The sequence below is a fragment of the Loxodonta africana genome, chromosome 23 (assembly GCF_030014295.1).
Source record: "Loxodonta africana isolate mLoxAfr1 chromosome 23, mLoxAfr1.hap2, whole genome shotgun sequence".
NCBI classification, from domain to species: Eukaryota; Metazoa; Chordata; class Mammalia; order Proboscidea; family Elephantidae; genus Loxodonta; species Loxodonta africana.
This window is the reverse complement of record NC_087364.1, coordinates 21,318,487-21,333,701: the sequence shown is the minus strand read 5'-3', so window position 1 is coordinate 21,333,701 and position 15,215 is coordinate 21,318,487. Positions and strand designations below refer to the sequence as shown.

Here is a 15,215-nt window from a genome sequence, read left to right as displayed (position 1 = left end):
GGAATCCTGGGCAAGTCACCTTCTGATTCTGTTTCTTCATTTTTAAATGGAGTTAGTACCTAGCTCGTGAGGATTAAATGAACTGTGTGCAAGGTGGTAAGGGACCCCTGGTGCCACAGGGGTTAAGCTCTTGGCTGCTTACTCTGCCCTGTAGGGCCGCTTTGAGTTGGAGTTGGTTTGATGGCAACAGATTTGGTTGTTTTCAGGAGGTGGTAACACTAAGCTTAATCTTGAGGAAAGCATTCATCAAATGCTAGCAGAAATAGTTCTGTAGTCTTTCACGGAGCCCTAGTAACACAGTGGTCAGGACCTTGGCCGCTAACCAAAAGGTCGGCAGTTTGAATCCACCAGCCACTCCTTGGAAACTCTATGGGGCAGTTCTGCTCTATCCTGTAGGATCTCTATGAGTCAGAATTGACTCAATGGCAATGGGTTTTGTTTTGGTATAGCCTTTCACACAGAGATCCTTGGGTGGCACAAAGGTTCGCACTAGACTACTAGCCTAAAGCTTTGCAGTTCTAATCCATCCAGTGGTGCCACTGGAGGAAGGCCTGGTGATCTGCTTTCATAAAGATTACAGCCAAGAAAACCTTACGGAGCAGTTCTACTCTGTAATACATGGGGTTGCCACGCTTCGGAATCCATCTGACAGTAACGAGTTTAACCTTACACACAAATAGGAAAACTCCTAATTGTGTTTCGTAAAGGAAGAGTTGACACATGATTCTTATATAAATGGTCATCCAGAAAACACATATAGTACTGACACTTTCTTTGCCTGTATTCATAACTAGCTAGATAATAACTGTCTCTGAAGTGAAGTGTATGTAGTGCTGGTTACTTTGAAAATCATGAAGACGATTTGCTAGAGGTAAAATCTGGTCTGATGGTCTGGACTCCACGGATGATTCGTGTAGTTGGAAATAAGGTGATCACTTATGCAAATTGCTCAGGAAAAACTTCTCTTTCCCTCGGCATCATCAAGAGCATGCTGTACAGCTGCTCTGAAGGAGACAGAGGATTGTTGCTGCTTCCAATTTTAAATAAGCAAAATAGCAGAACGTGTATACATTTACAGAGTCTCATTGAAAGATCCTTCTTTTTTCATACTTCAAAAGAATGGTGGCACTCTTCCCGGTGTCGCTCTCAAGGTCTCCTGGCCTACATGTACTTCCTGTGTGCTCAGGTGACTCTCTTCAGTAGACTGGAAGTTGCTTTTCTTCCATACTGAAAATTGCATCATTCCACTTTCCATTTGAATTGTAATAAACAGGGTCATTTTCAGTGACTATGAGGAAGAAAAATGTTTTCTAAAAATTATAAATTAAAAACTTTTAACATGAACACATTTCTAGGTTTTCTTAGTTCTTTTTTCATCGCTTCTTTCTGCATCATGCTGCTGTCTGCAAAGGCCTTTGTCTTCCCCCATTCACTGAGGTACACAGAGTAGGAGCAGGCCTGATGGGGCTGTGGTCTGACCTGTGACTTCCAGATGTGGAAGACCTGTGGCCCTTTACAGAGACTGGCTTTTTGAAGCAATTGGAAATCTGAAGGACTTAATTTATCACTAAAAATTGTTGTTAGTGGTTGTTGTTAGTTACTATCAAGTTGCCTCCTACTCATGGCAACCCCATGTACAATAGAAGGAAATGCTGCCTGGTTCTGCACCATCTTCACCATTATTTGTGTGCTCAAGTCCATTGTTGTGGTCACTGTGATTCTGAGTACCTTTCAATATAAAGGGCTCATATCCAGCTCTGTATTAGACAGATTTCTGTGGTGTCCTGTAAGGTTTTCAAGTACAGTGCTGTCAACGATAGAATAATATTCATAAGCCTACAAGAAAAACCAATTAATACAATTGTTATTCAAATTTACACACCAACCACTAAGGCCAAAGATGAAGAAATTGAAGATTTTTGTCAATTTTGGAAGTCAGTCACCAGGCCTTCTTCCTAGTTTGTCTGGAAGCTCCACTGAAACCTGTCCGCCATGAGTGACCATGCTTGTATTTGAAATGCTGGTGGCATAGCTCCAGCATCATAGCAACAGGCGTGCTGTCACAGTATGACAAACTGACAGATGGCTGGTGCTTAAAAGTACCCCAAAATAAAAGTACATGGCAAAGCACCAGTGTTCGTTCGGTTCAACAAGTGTTTATTATTTACTCTGATAAGAAGTTTTTTGGGAGATGCGAGGGTCATAAAGAAATAAACGAGCTGGGTAACTGTCCTGAGATACTCAAAATCTAATTGGAGAAGCCAGTGCTCCTATAGTCTGTTTTAATATTCAGACTGTGGATACAATGTTGAAAGAATAAAGTACAGAGGAAGGGATCAGCTCTTTTTCTGAGAACCAGGTCTTCGTAATAGGACATATCCCTCCCAGCCCCGGAAGAGAAATTAATGGAGATCTTCCTGATTAAGGAATAGACTAAATATTTTTTTCAAGACACTTTATCCCCTGTATTCTATAAGGGCACCTTGTGTTGACTTTTATGCGTTAAAAGTAATTATGTTTAAACTAATTAAAAGTCTCTGAAATTTTAAGATAAGGTTTATTCTGAGAAGTTATTCTTTATGCATATAACCAAAACCAAACCAAACCAAACCCATTGCCGTCAAGTCCCTTCCAATTCATAGCGACCCTATAGGACAAAGTAGAACTGCCCCATAGGGTTTCCAAGGAGGAGCTGGTAGGGAGGCCATGTTGATGCCAGAAAAGGCAAAGGGCTCCAAGAAGGCAGGTACCATGGGGCTTTCAAGAAACGAGGAGGGAGAAATATAGAAGATCAATAATTGGCCAATCTTTTTCTTTTTTTAATTGAGTTTTTAGTGAAGGTTGACACAGCAAGTTACATTCCCATTTGACATTTCTGCACAAATTGTTCCGTCACATTAGTTACATTTATCACAATGTGTCAACAGTCTCTTTGTCTTCTGTTTGTTCCATTTCCAGTGCCCCCTTATCTTTTCATCTTTTCTTTTGAATAATTGTTGACCTTTTGGTCTCATACAGATAGTTTTTAAGTAGAGCACAGATCTTATGGGTAATACCGTTTATTTTGTGTGCCACTCTGCTATTTTGCTAAAAGGTGATCTCAGGATAGGCTCGGTTCTAGCTATCGTGATTGACTGAAACCCGCCCTCCCCTTTTACTGATATCAGATTACTTCTGGCCTGGTTGCTGATAATGTGGCCCCCCACCCACGTGTAGTCATAAGGCTTTTTGAAATTTAAATTGGGGAGCAGTGGTTTGACAACTACTACCCTTTTCTTTTCCTTTTTTTTACCCTTTTCTAGCACCATAGGACAAATCTACATTGCTGTAGAGCAGTTTGTGGCAGGCGTTTGCAGTTTGGGCCAGGCATTTTCTGGTTAATATTAGGTTTCATCGGTAAGAAAAATCTGAAAATCAACGTCAGATGTCCATTATTAATTCTCCTGTTCAACACTGTAGGGTTGCGATGAGTTGGAATCTACTTGATGGCAACAAGTTTTTGTTTGTTTGTTTTATTCAACACGTGTAATTATATATCATGTGTCCTCTTCCAGCTATGTGTACAGCACAGTCTGGGTGCTTGTCTTTCCAGTGCTGTATGTACTATATGTAGCACCGGCTTGGTTCAGGTGCTCATCTCTCACCTGGAAAATTGTACTCTCCTAACCAGGTTCCTTGCTTTCACTTGCCTTGTCCTAAAAAACATAGTGTAAACAATTTCTAAAGTTATGTATCATAAATATAAATCTTCTCATGCCACTACCTTGCCTTAAACCGTATAACAGTTCCCATGGCTTGTAGGGTAAGGTCCAAAGTTGACAAAATTGTTTTGATTCTCCTGGAATCTAGATTTCTGGGTTCATGGAATTGGGTTGACCCATTCAGCCATCTGCCCTTAGGTATCCTTTTGAACCTTAAAGGACCTGGTTCCCTGGAGTCACTTTAAGGTCAAACAATAGCTTAATAAGCAGCTTAGTGGAGACCATTTGGCCTTGGGCATTGGGTTCTTTTGGAAAATTGTCTATGTGTAGCCAGCTTCGAGAAGCAGGGATTCTAGGGTCTGACTAGAGGCAGTGTTTCAGGATACATGGCGTGTCCTTGGTGATTCTGTTTCTGTAACCTACAGTCTCTGAAATCCTGCCCTTCAGCTGTTTACTATGATTCCATGAAATTGATTTTAGAACATATTCCAAGATAGGGATAAGGAGTTATACAGGAACTCACATACCTTACTAACTCCTTGCTTAAACCAATTAAAAAAGAACTTGTTTTGGGATAAGAGCTTCCTTGATGAAATTCTTGAATTCTGAAATTCAAATGTAGACTTTCTTGGAGACTTTAATGCATTTTGCTTACCAGTATTTACTTTTGTTTTTCTTTTTAGTTTTAAATATGATTGGTAGCTGTTACAACTGATATCTGAGCCAAAGTGGTAATGTTAACTGAGGGAAATTCCTGCACCCCATAAGTCAACCATTATAAGGTAAGAGTGTGTGCTTTTTATCTGTTAAAGCCATTTAGTTTCTATAGTATTATAATTTGGAATTTTAGTTTTAAATAGGATAGTAGAAGCCTACATATGTAAATATTAAAAGCAGGTAATATTTGAGAACTTTAGATCCTGATCGTAGTTCAAGACTTTTATAGAGAAAAAAATATATAACTTGATATTAATTTTATATTTATTTTTTATGTGAAAAACAAATTTGGTTATCATTAAACTGAGTTCTTGTTTTCTTTTCCTCCTATAGTTTTACCCATTTACTTTTTATTTATTTGGCTTAACCAGTTTTTTTATTCTCTAAACCTTCCTAATGAGTGGGTATGAGAAGTCAAGATGCTAAAACTCATACCTAGTTGGTTTTACTGTAACTTACTTGAACTGAATTGGGGGTGATTCTAACAGTGGCTGAATTGAGGGTTTGAATTATTTATGGATTTAAATGGTCTATATTTGCTCTATCTTTAAGGAATAATTGAAGAATAATGAGACATAGATCAGTACGACAAGATATTCCTTTGAGTTTCACTTTCTTCATGTGCAAAAATGCTTTCGTTTTTCTTGCCTATTTTATGGAGTTGTACAAACCAGATGAAATGTTGTGAGACTGTTCTCTTCTTTTTGTTTGTTTTTTTCAGTGGGGGTAGGAGGAGAGAATAGTAAAAGTCTTTTGGCTTTAAGATGGTATTGAGAGAGAACATAACGTAGAGGAAAGCATGCTCTTCCAGAAATTTGAAGATTTGATCTAAAATCCTATCTCACATTGACCTTGGATATATTATTACATTAATTTACTATAGAGAAATCAAATTTAATTTCCATACTTTACTTTTCATGTAAGTTTTCAGGAACATATTTATGTTCTCTGACTATAATGGTAAGGTTTTGTATCAATAATCTAAACTTTCACCTTAAGAAATAATAAAAGAAGAGCAGACTAAAATCGGCAGAGGAAGGAAATAATAATGATATGAGCAGAAATCAGTGAAATTGACAGCAGAAACACAGTAGAAAAAAAAAAAAATCAATGAACCCAAAGCTGGTTATTTGATGAGAGCAATAAAACTGATAAACATGTAGCCAGACCAATCAGTAGGGAAAAAAGAGAGAGAAAAAAGAAATTCCTAATATCAAAAAAGAAAGAGGGGTCATTACTACAGAGCCTACAGCTATTAAAAGGATAATAAAGGAAATATTATGAACTGCTTTATGTCAATACATCTGATAACTTCAATAGACATAGCCCGTGAAAGACACAAACTACCAAACCTCACTTAAGAAGAAATGAATGGCCTAAATGACTCTTAATCTGTTAAAGAAATAGAGGTTGTAGTTAAAAACCCTCCCACAAAGAGAATTCCAAGCCCAGAAAACCTCACCAGTGAATTTTAGCAATCCGTTAAGAAAGAAATAATACTGGTACTACACAACTCTTAAAGAGTATAGAAGAAGGGAGGGAATACTGACTTATTTTATGAAGCCAGTATTATCCTGATGAGAAAACCAGACAGAGATATTACTTAACAAAATATTAGTGATTTGAATCCAATATATATATAAAAAAGATAATTCATCTCCCCAAGTACCAGTTATTCCAGGAACAGAGGGTTGGTTCAACATTTGAAAACCAGGTGTAAGTCACAATATCAACAGTTTAAATAACAGAATTAAAAAAAACAGATGGCAACAACACCAAAAAAAAAAAAAACCCACATGATCGTTTCAGCAGATGCAGAAAAAGCATTTAACAACATTCACCAGCCATTCTTGATTCAAACTCTCAGAAAAATAGCAGTAGAAGAGAGCTTCCTCAAATCAATAGAAGGTATTTCTGAAAAACCTATAGCTAATATCATAATTGGAGTCCCTGGGTGGTACAGACAACTAACTTGCTTGACTGCTAACTGAAAGGTTGGTGACTGGAGTCTACCTGAAGGCACCTCAGTAGAAAGACCTGGTGACCTGCTTCCGAAAAATCAACCCTTGAAAGCCCTGTGTAGTACAGTTCTACTCTGACACACATGGGGTAGCTGTGAGTTGGAATGTATTCATTGGAAGCTGGTTGTTTTTTTAATATCATAATTGTTAATGAAAGACTAAATGCTTTCTCCTAAGATCAGGAACAAAGCAAGGATGGTCACTCTCACTGCTTTGATTCAGCATTGTACTGTGAGGTCCTAGTCAGTGCAGTAAGACAAGAAAAAGAACTAAAAGGTATGTGTCATGGATTCAATGGTGTCTCCCAAAAATATCTGTCAACTTAGCTAGGTCATGATTCCCTTGTATGATTGTATAATTGTCTATCATTTTATCTTCTGATGTGATATCCCTATGTGTTATAAATCCCATCACTATGCTGTAATAAGATGGATTAGTGGCAGTCATACCGATAAGGTCTACAAGATTAGGTAGTGTGTTAAGCCAATCTCTTCTGAGATATAAAAGAGAGAAACAAGCAGAGAGACATGGGGACCTCCTACCACCATGAAAGCAGCGCTGGGAGAATTTTGCGTCCTTTGGACCTGAGGTTTCTATGCTGAGATGCCCCCAGACAAAGGGAAGACTGATGCATCAGAAGGAACTTTCTCCAGTGCTGACAGAGAGAAGGCCTTTCTCTGGCGCTGGCGCCCTGAATTTGGACTTCTAGCCTACTGAACTGTGAGAGAATAAACTTCTCTTTGTTGAACCCATCCACTTGCGGTATTTCTATCATAGCAACGCTAGATGACTAAGACAGAATTTGGTACCAGGAGTGGGATGCTACTCTAACAGATACCTAAAATGTGGATGCAGTTTTGAAACTGAATGGTTAGAGGAACAGTGGCAGAGGACCAGCAGCAGAAGAGAATTTGTAGTGGCAGAGAAGCAGCAGCAGCAGAACCAGAAGACCAGTGCCAGACAGCGCTGGAGCTGACCCACAAAGCGAGATAGCTAAGTGCCTATGTGCAGGAGGCTTCCTGGCGGAGTGGGATGCCTTTGGGCACTTATCAGCGGAGCTACAGAGCTTTGGAACACTTGCCCCAGCAGGGCAGATGCAGGCGTGAGGCCCAAAGAGCTGAGAGACCAAGAAACCAGGAAGCAGATGCTGAAGAGACAAGGAACACAAGAAGCCGAGGTGCTTCAGTCTCAAAAGGTATGGCCAGGACCTCTGGGGCTTCCAAGGGTGGACCCGTGGCCTCTGGTGTTTCTAAGGGTGGAGTTGCTGTTCAGATGGACTAGGAGAATGGTGTGCCTAAACCCAAGGGAGCAGAGTTGCTGTCCCAGTGGGCCTGGAAGGCAGAGCTGAAGTCCAGAGCCGAGGGGCCTGCACTCAGAATCCAGAGAGTGTGGCCAATACCTAGAGTCTGGAGGCCAGTGCCGTTGTGTAAATGGTCTCAGAGGACAGAGGATTATTTCAAGCCTTGAGGGCTAATGTAACATGTTCTGCTAACTTGCTTGGTGCCTATTATGCCTTCTTTCTCCCATTTGTAATGAAAATGTCTAGCTTGTGCTTGTTCTGCCATTGTACTTTGGAAGCAGATAACTTGCATTCTATATTTCACAAATGAAGAGGAATTTTTGAATATTGGACTTGATTTAATACTTTTGCTATGATATGATGGGGTAAATATGTTTTACGTGTGGCAAGGACATGAATTTTTGGGGGCCAAAAGGTGGAATGTCATGGATTGAATTGGGTCTCCCGGAAATATCTGTCAGCTTGGCTAGATCATGATTCCCTTGTTTGATTGTATGATTGTCTACCATTTTATCTTCTGATGTGAATTCCCTATGTGTTGTAAATCCTATTACTAAGATGTAATAAGATGGATTAGTGGTGGTTGTACTGATAAGGTCTACAAGATTAGGTAGTGTCTTAAGCCAATCTCTTTTGAGATATAAAAGAGAGAAGCAAGCAGAGAGACGTGGGGACCTCCTACCACCATGAAAGCAGCACTGGGAGCATTTTGCATCCTTTGGACCTGAGGTTTCTATGCTGAGATGCTCCCAGACAAAGGGAAGACTGATGCATCACAAGGACCTTCCTCCAGAGCTGACAGAAAGAGGAAACATTTCCCTGGAGCTGGCTCCCTGAATTTGACTTCTAGCCTACTGAACTGTGAGAGAGTAAACTTCTCTTTGTTGAAGCCATCCACTTGTATTTCTGTTATAGCAGCACTAGCTGACTAAGACAGTATGTATATAGGGAAAGAAGAAATAAATCAAATTCAGAATTCTCATAGCAAAGGAGCCTGAGAAATACAAATTTTAGCCTTCTAGCCTCTGTAATATAGGGAAGAAGATAGAAGGAGATGGGGGCAGATGCTGAATTCCAGTAGACGATATCTCCTAAATTTTGTTTTTGTGGTTATGATCTGAAAATAATAAATGCAGGGTGTGATTTATATCACTGGTGATTTTCAGTTACCATTTTCTCTAAAGTTAAAAGTCAGCGTTATCTGTTGGGAGAGTCTTACGTCAGCATTTTCTTCTTTCTTGTAACATAGCCTGGAAAGCTGCATGTAGTACTTCAAAGTTAAATGTTGGCTTAAACTTCATTAAATAGACTTTTTTTTTTTTTTTTTTAATTTAAAGAGAAGAGCCATCTGAAACAATGTTAAGATGCTCTCCTAAATTTTAAAAGGACAAGCAGAATTACTATTGTATTATCACTGTCATGTAGCTTTTGGATGAGTTAATTTTTTTTTTTTTTTTGGTATGCAGGCTGTTTATACCTTAGAATAAATTGAGGTGTTTTATGTAACCATGTATGCCACATATTATGCCTATTGATTTCTGCTCAGTATTTTCCAGATTTGATCATTTATATGATAGGTGGCAATATAGTATAGAGAAAAGGTCATGAGCCTGGAAATTAAGGAAATCCGAGTTCCAGTCCCAAGTATCTGCTGATAGTTATGTGGCAAGGCGGTGTCTCTAGGTGGTTTGGATGGAAGCGTTTCTAAGTCCCTTGCCATGAAACAGTTTTACAGCCTAGGTGGAATGCTTATAAATTGAAACAAATCTGTAGTTTAATAAGTGGGTGTGTGCCTCTCTTCATGACGTACCGCCAGCCATATCAGTGATGTATTTGGTGCTGAGTACCTGGTATGACAGGGTGATACAGTAGAGGGAGTGTAGGCTTAGAAATTAATCAATAATCTTGGGTTCAAATCTTAAGAACAGTCAGGCATAAGCCTCTGAACAACATTCACTGGAATCCTGAGCCTCAGTTTCCTCATCTGTAAAAGGAGGATTAAAAATCTTGGAGAGCTGCCGAAAGCATTAGAAATAACTCGCAAAGCATCTGGGCAGACAGTGGGCACACAAGTGGTGGCTCTAACGGAGCTTTGTTGCAGAAATGTTGGCATCTTAAAAATTTGTTTTTGACTGTAAGTTCTTGGTTATGTCACTTTGGCTAAGTTGTGTAACCTTTTTGAGCCCTGGTTTCTTTTATCTCTTAGATAGGGGCAATACCAACCTATAAAATTGTAATGGGGCTGAAACGACATTATGTTTGTTAAATGCTCAGCTGCTCTTATTTCCAGTCATTTTACCTTGTCACTATTCGCTATGATTTTGTTTGTTGTTGTTGATTATCTGTGTAGTTACCTAGAAACCCTGACTGATCCTGTTTTTCCCCCATTTACAGGTGTGTGTGTATTATTATTGTGGCAACATATATAACAAAACATTTGCCATTTCAACCAGGGCCATAGGGGGACTTGGAAATTAAATACGAATTTATTTTAAAAATATGTACACATGGTAGGAGCTTAGTAACTTATTTAAAATCTTAAGAATCCAAACTAAAGAGGGACATAACACAGCATAAAAATAAATTTAAGAGGAGATACAAGAAATAAATGGTGCAGATTCTGGAACAGAAGCTTGTTTCTGAGCCATGCACCCCTATCTGCTGTGATACTCAGGAAAGAAGGGCCAGGGGAAAGAGAGGAAGACTTATTCTTTACTTATTGGTGGTTTTTTACCAAGTTCCCAGCTTTCCTGCTCTATATTCCTAGTCATTATAGATTGTTTTTCTTCACGTTTACTTGCTTTGATGTTTCTTCCCACAGTAGAGAAACTATAAGACAGGAAAACCTTGGCGGAGAAAAATCTTGATCTAGAAATCCAGTCTCTGCCTTTTCAGTTGGAACCAGATATTAGGTCTCACCCGAAGTGTCTTTAGGTGCTACATTGTGGCCCACAAAAGGCAAATGACCACTTTTTACTCCAGAAAGTAGCAGACGTAAAAAAAAACCCAAACCCATTGCTGTCTAACAGATTCAAACTCATAGCGACTCTATTGGACAGAGTAGAACTGCCCTGTAGGGTTGCCAAGGAGCACCTGGTGGATTCGAACTGCCAACCTTTTGGTTAGCAACCAAACTCTTAACCACTACACCACCAGGGTTTCCACCAAACATAGGTATTTGGCAAAAATTTCATATATCATTATGTTACTTCATAGACATAATAAATCTGTTTTGTTTTAGGATATGTATTATTTAGGTTTTGAGGCTATTTAATAAAGACCAAATCCTTTTAAAAAACAATGGAGTATGGAGGCGGAGCCAACATGGCACTCTAGATAAAAGCACCATGCCGTCCCTCCACAGAAGAAACCTGAAAAACTAAGTAAAATAGAGATAAATGTCAATCCTAGAACCTTAAGCTTCAAATGAAGAATTAAAGAACTCAACCAAATACCGAATGGGATAAGAAACTGACAGAGCCCAGAGAGCAAGGAGAGATAGGAGTGGAGGTCCCCATCAGCTAATGCAGCACGGATTCTCCATCTTTGACTCCTGTCAGAGATTGGCAGGCAGGGAGTAGGGGAAAGCAGCTTCACAGAGCTCCCAGCAGGAGACAGAGCACCTAGTAACCACCGATACACTTTTCCACCCCGCACGCTTCTTCTCTCTGCTTGGCCTCCACCTCTTACCAGTGAGCCTGGAAGTGCCGGCTCTGTGCCCCGTGGAATCACCCCGCCCACACCGGCCAGCTCCTTCAGTGCAATTTCATTGTTTTTGGTGTTGCTTCTTTTGGTTTCTTTCCTACCTCTCACTTTCTCCCCCTCCTTTCTCTCGAACACCTGCCTCCACGTGCAGTCTTTGCTTCTTCTTGACAGGTTGTGAAAGGCTGCTCAGCTGGGGAACTGCTTCCCCAGCGCTGCCACACTGGTGGGATCCCCAGGACCTTTTGTTCGTTTGTTTTGTCTTGTTTGTTTGTTTTCTTTTTCTATTCATAGCTTGGGAGGCTCTTCTAGCGGGGCTGCATCATGTGGCTTGAGAGCCACTTCCTGAGTATGCACAGCCACGCTGGTGGGATCCCTGGGGGCATTTCTTCTTTTTCTTTTTATCTTTCTTCATTTCTCAGTTTCTCCTCTCTCTCCACTTACCTTCTTTGCCTGTCTCCCGAATACCTGGTGCTGTGTGCCATCTCTGCCCCTTCTAGCCAGGCTATAGTGCGCAGCTTGGGAACCACTTCCACGATCTGCTCAGCTACTCTAGTGGAATCCTTGGGGGCCACTTCATTTCTGTGTCTCATCTCTCCACTCCAATGGCAAACCCCCTCAGCACTTTTTTGTTTTGTTTTGTTTTTGGCTCCTATTTCTCTTTCCTCTCTCTCTTCTTTTCCATACTTGTCTTAGCTCCACATATCACAACTTCCCCCTATCCTCTTGCCTACCGGTACCATGTGCTGAACATCACACTCATGAGCAGCAAAGCACGACCTACCAGAATCTGCCCTGTGTTGACCCCAGCCCGCCCTGTCAGCCCCAGTACGTGCCACGAACAACCCATCTAAGCCCTTGCCCTTCAGCTGGACCTGCCCTGCTGCACCATAGCTGAGTGACTGGCCCTGCCAATTGGGCAAGAAGGTGAAAAGTATGCCCTCAGACGAGCAAACAACAAAGAAGGCACAGCCCATCTCCTCAGACATAACCAAATAAAACAAAAAGCAGGACGAAGCAAACAAATCTACAGTCAATAAGTGAAGAAATAATTACTGAATGTCCTGAAGACAGCACGGTATCAAAACATACAAAAAAATAGGACAGGATGGTTCCAGCAGGCATCCAAAATAAAACACCAGATGACTTTTCAGTAGAAGAAAAGGCACTGGAACTACCTGAAAGGGAATTCAAATCTCTAATAGTCAAAGCTATCCAAGAGTTGAAGGAAAACACAGACAAAAATGAGAAAAAAATAGACAAACTCATGGAAAAGGCAGACAAATTCATGGAAAATACATTCAAAAAAATGGGAGAATTCAGGAAAATAGTACAGGAACAACATGTTAAAATAAAGCCACAATTAGAAATCCCAAAGATACAAAACAAAATTTCAGAAATTGACAGTGTCATAAAAGTCTGAGAAGAAGGTTTGAAACAATGGAAGATAAGATCGGCAAAATTGAAGACAAATCCTTGGATACAACTTTGAGGAAAAATCAGAAAAAAAGAACAAAGAAAAATGAAGAAATCCTGAGAAATATATGGGGTACAATCAAAAGCAAAAATCTGCATATGATCAGAGTTCCAGAACAGGGAGAAAACAGAAAAACAGAGAGGATCATTGAAGAATTGGTGACAGGAAAGTTCCCTAATGTCTTGAAAGATGAAAAGCTGACCATCCCAAAAGCTCAACAAACCCCATACAGATAGACTCCAAAGAAAATCACCAAGGCATATCATAATCACACTCACTAAAACCATAGACAAAGAATCCCGAGAGCAGCTTGAGAAAAATGAAAAGTCACAGAGTGGAAATAGTAAGACTAAGCTGTCATTACTTGGCAGAAACCATGCAGGTAAGAAAGCAATGGGATGACGTATGTAAAACCTTGAAAGAATATATTGCCAACCAAGAGTAATATATCCTGCAAAACTCTCGTTCAGATATGATAGTGAAATTAGGACATTTCCAGATAAATAGAAACTAAGGGAATATATAAAAACCAAATCAAACTTGTAAGAATTATTAAAGGGAGCCCTTCAGTTTGAGAACAAACATCAGACCACAGTCCGAATCTAGGATGCAAGATCGTATCAGCCGGATACCAACCTAGGAAATGAACTTTAAAAAACTGTTCAAAACCAAAAGATTTTCAGCAGGAAACCAGAGAGGTTAATCTGTAAATGATAACAACATCAGAACAATAAAAGAGGGATTAAATGTTTTAGGTATAGAACTTTCTAATAGATAGGAAAGCAAGGCAATACCAAGTAATAATAATAAAAAAAAAAATCTCAAACGTAAGAAGGTAAGGGTAAATTTCAAGGTAACCACAAAGAAAGTTAACAAACCTACTCATTAATATAAAAAAGAAAAATTCTCAGTGAAAACAAAAGAAATGGAAAAAAAAATCTACAAAGAAACGGAATTCAGCAGAAGAAAGTAAGAGGAACAAAGAAAAATCTGCACCACAAAAAAAAAAAAAAGGAAAAAGCACTACAAAATGACAGCAATAGACTAAAAAAAAAAAAATTTTTTTTTTGACCTATCAATAATTACACTGAAGGTAAATGGCCTAAATGCAGCCATAAAGAGACAGTGACAGAATGGATTAAAAACAGGATCCATCAATATACTGTCTACAAGAGACTCACCTTAGAAACAAAGATGTTAATATATTAAAAATCAAAGGATGGAAAAAATACATCAAGCAAACAACTACCAAAACAGAGCAGGAGTGGCAATACTAATCTCAGATAAAATAGACTTTAGAACAAAATCCACCATAAAAGAGAAAGAAGGGCATATGTAAAGATTAAAGGGATGATCCGTCATGAAGACATAACCATAATATCTATACACCCAATGACAGGGCTCCAAAATACATAAAACAAACTAAGAGCACTGCAAAGGGAAATGGACAGTTCTACAATAATAGTAGTAGACATCAACATACCACTCTCGGTAAAGGCCAGAATATCTAGAAAGAAACTCAGCGAAGATACAGAAGATCTAAAGGACACAGTTAGCCAACTTGACCTCATAGACATATATAGAACACTCCACCCAACAGCTGCAAAGTACACATTCTTTTCCAAGGCACATGGAATGTTCTCCAGAATAGACCACATCTTAGGCCACAGAGCAACCCTGAACAAAATCCAAAGCATTGAGATAATACAAAGTACCTTCTCTGACCATAGCATCATCAAAGTAGAAACTAACAACAGAAAGAGCAAGGAAAAAAATCAATTACATGGAAACTGAATAACACCCTGCTTAAAAACCACAGGGTAATAGAAGAAATCAGAGGTGGAATCAAAAACTTCCTAGAATCAAATGAGAATGAAAACATCATACCAAAACCTTTGGGACACAGCAGAGGCAGTCCTTAGAGGTCAATTTATAGCAGTAGATGCACACATCAAAAAAGAAGAAAGAGACAATACTAGCTGCACAACTCGACCAAATAGAGAACAGCAAAAGAAGCCCACAGCCACCAGAAGAAAGGAAATGATAAAGACCAGAGCAGAAATAGAGAATAGAAACACAGTAGCAAGAATCAACAAAACCAAAAGTTGGTTCTTTGAAAGGATCAGCAAAATTGACAAACCACTGGCCAAACTGACAAAAGAAGAACGGGAGAGGATGCAAATAACCCAAATAAGAAATGAAATTGGAGGATATTAATGGGCCCAACTGAAATAAAAAGGATCATTAACAGAGTATTATTGAAAAACTATACCCCAACAAATTTGAAAACCTAGAGG

The 15,215-nt window shown here is 39.3% G+C and overlaps 1 protein-coding gene across 1 annotated transcript in view; it reads left to right on the top strand.

Annotated features, from left to right (window-relative positions):
• The first annotated feature begins 4,190 nt into the window (after positions 1-4,190).
• The window catches only part of WASF3 (WASP family member 3), an 88,602-nt gene continuing 77,577 nt past the window's right edge, over positions 4,191-15,215 (top strand). Inside the window, exon 1 of the mRNA XM_003414057.4 lies at positions 4,191-4,483. The gene's annotated coding sequence lies outside the window, so the exon portion shown is untranslated. The remainder of the gene's footprint in view (positions 4,484-15,215) is intronic.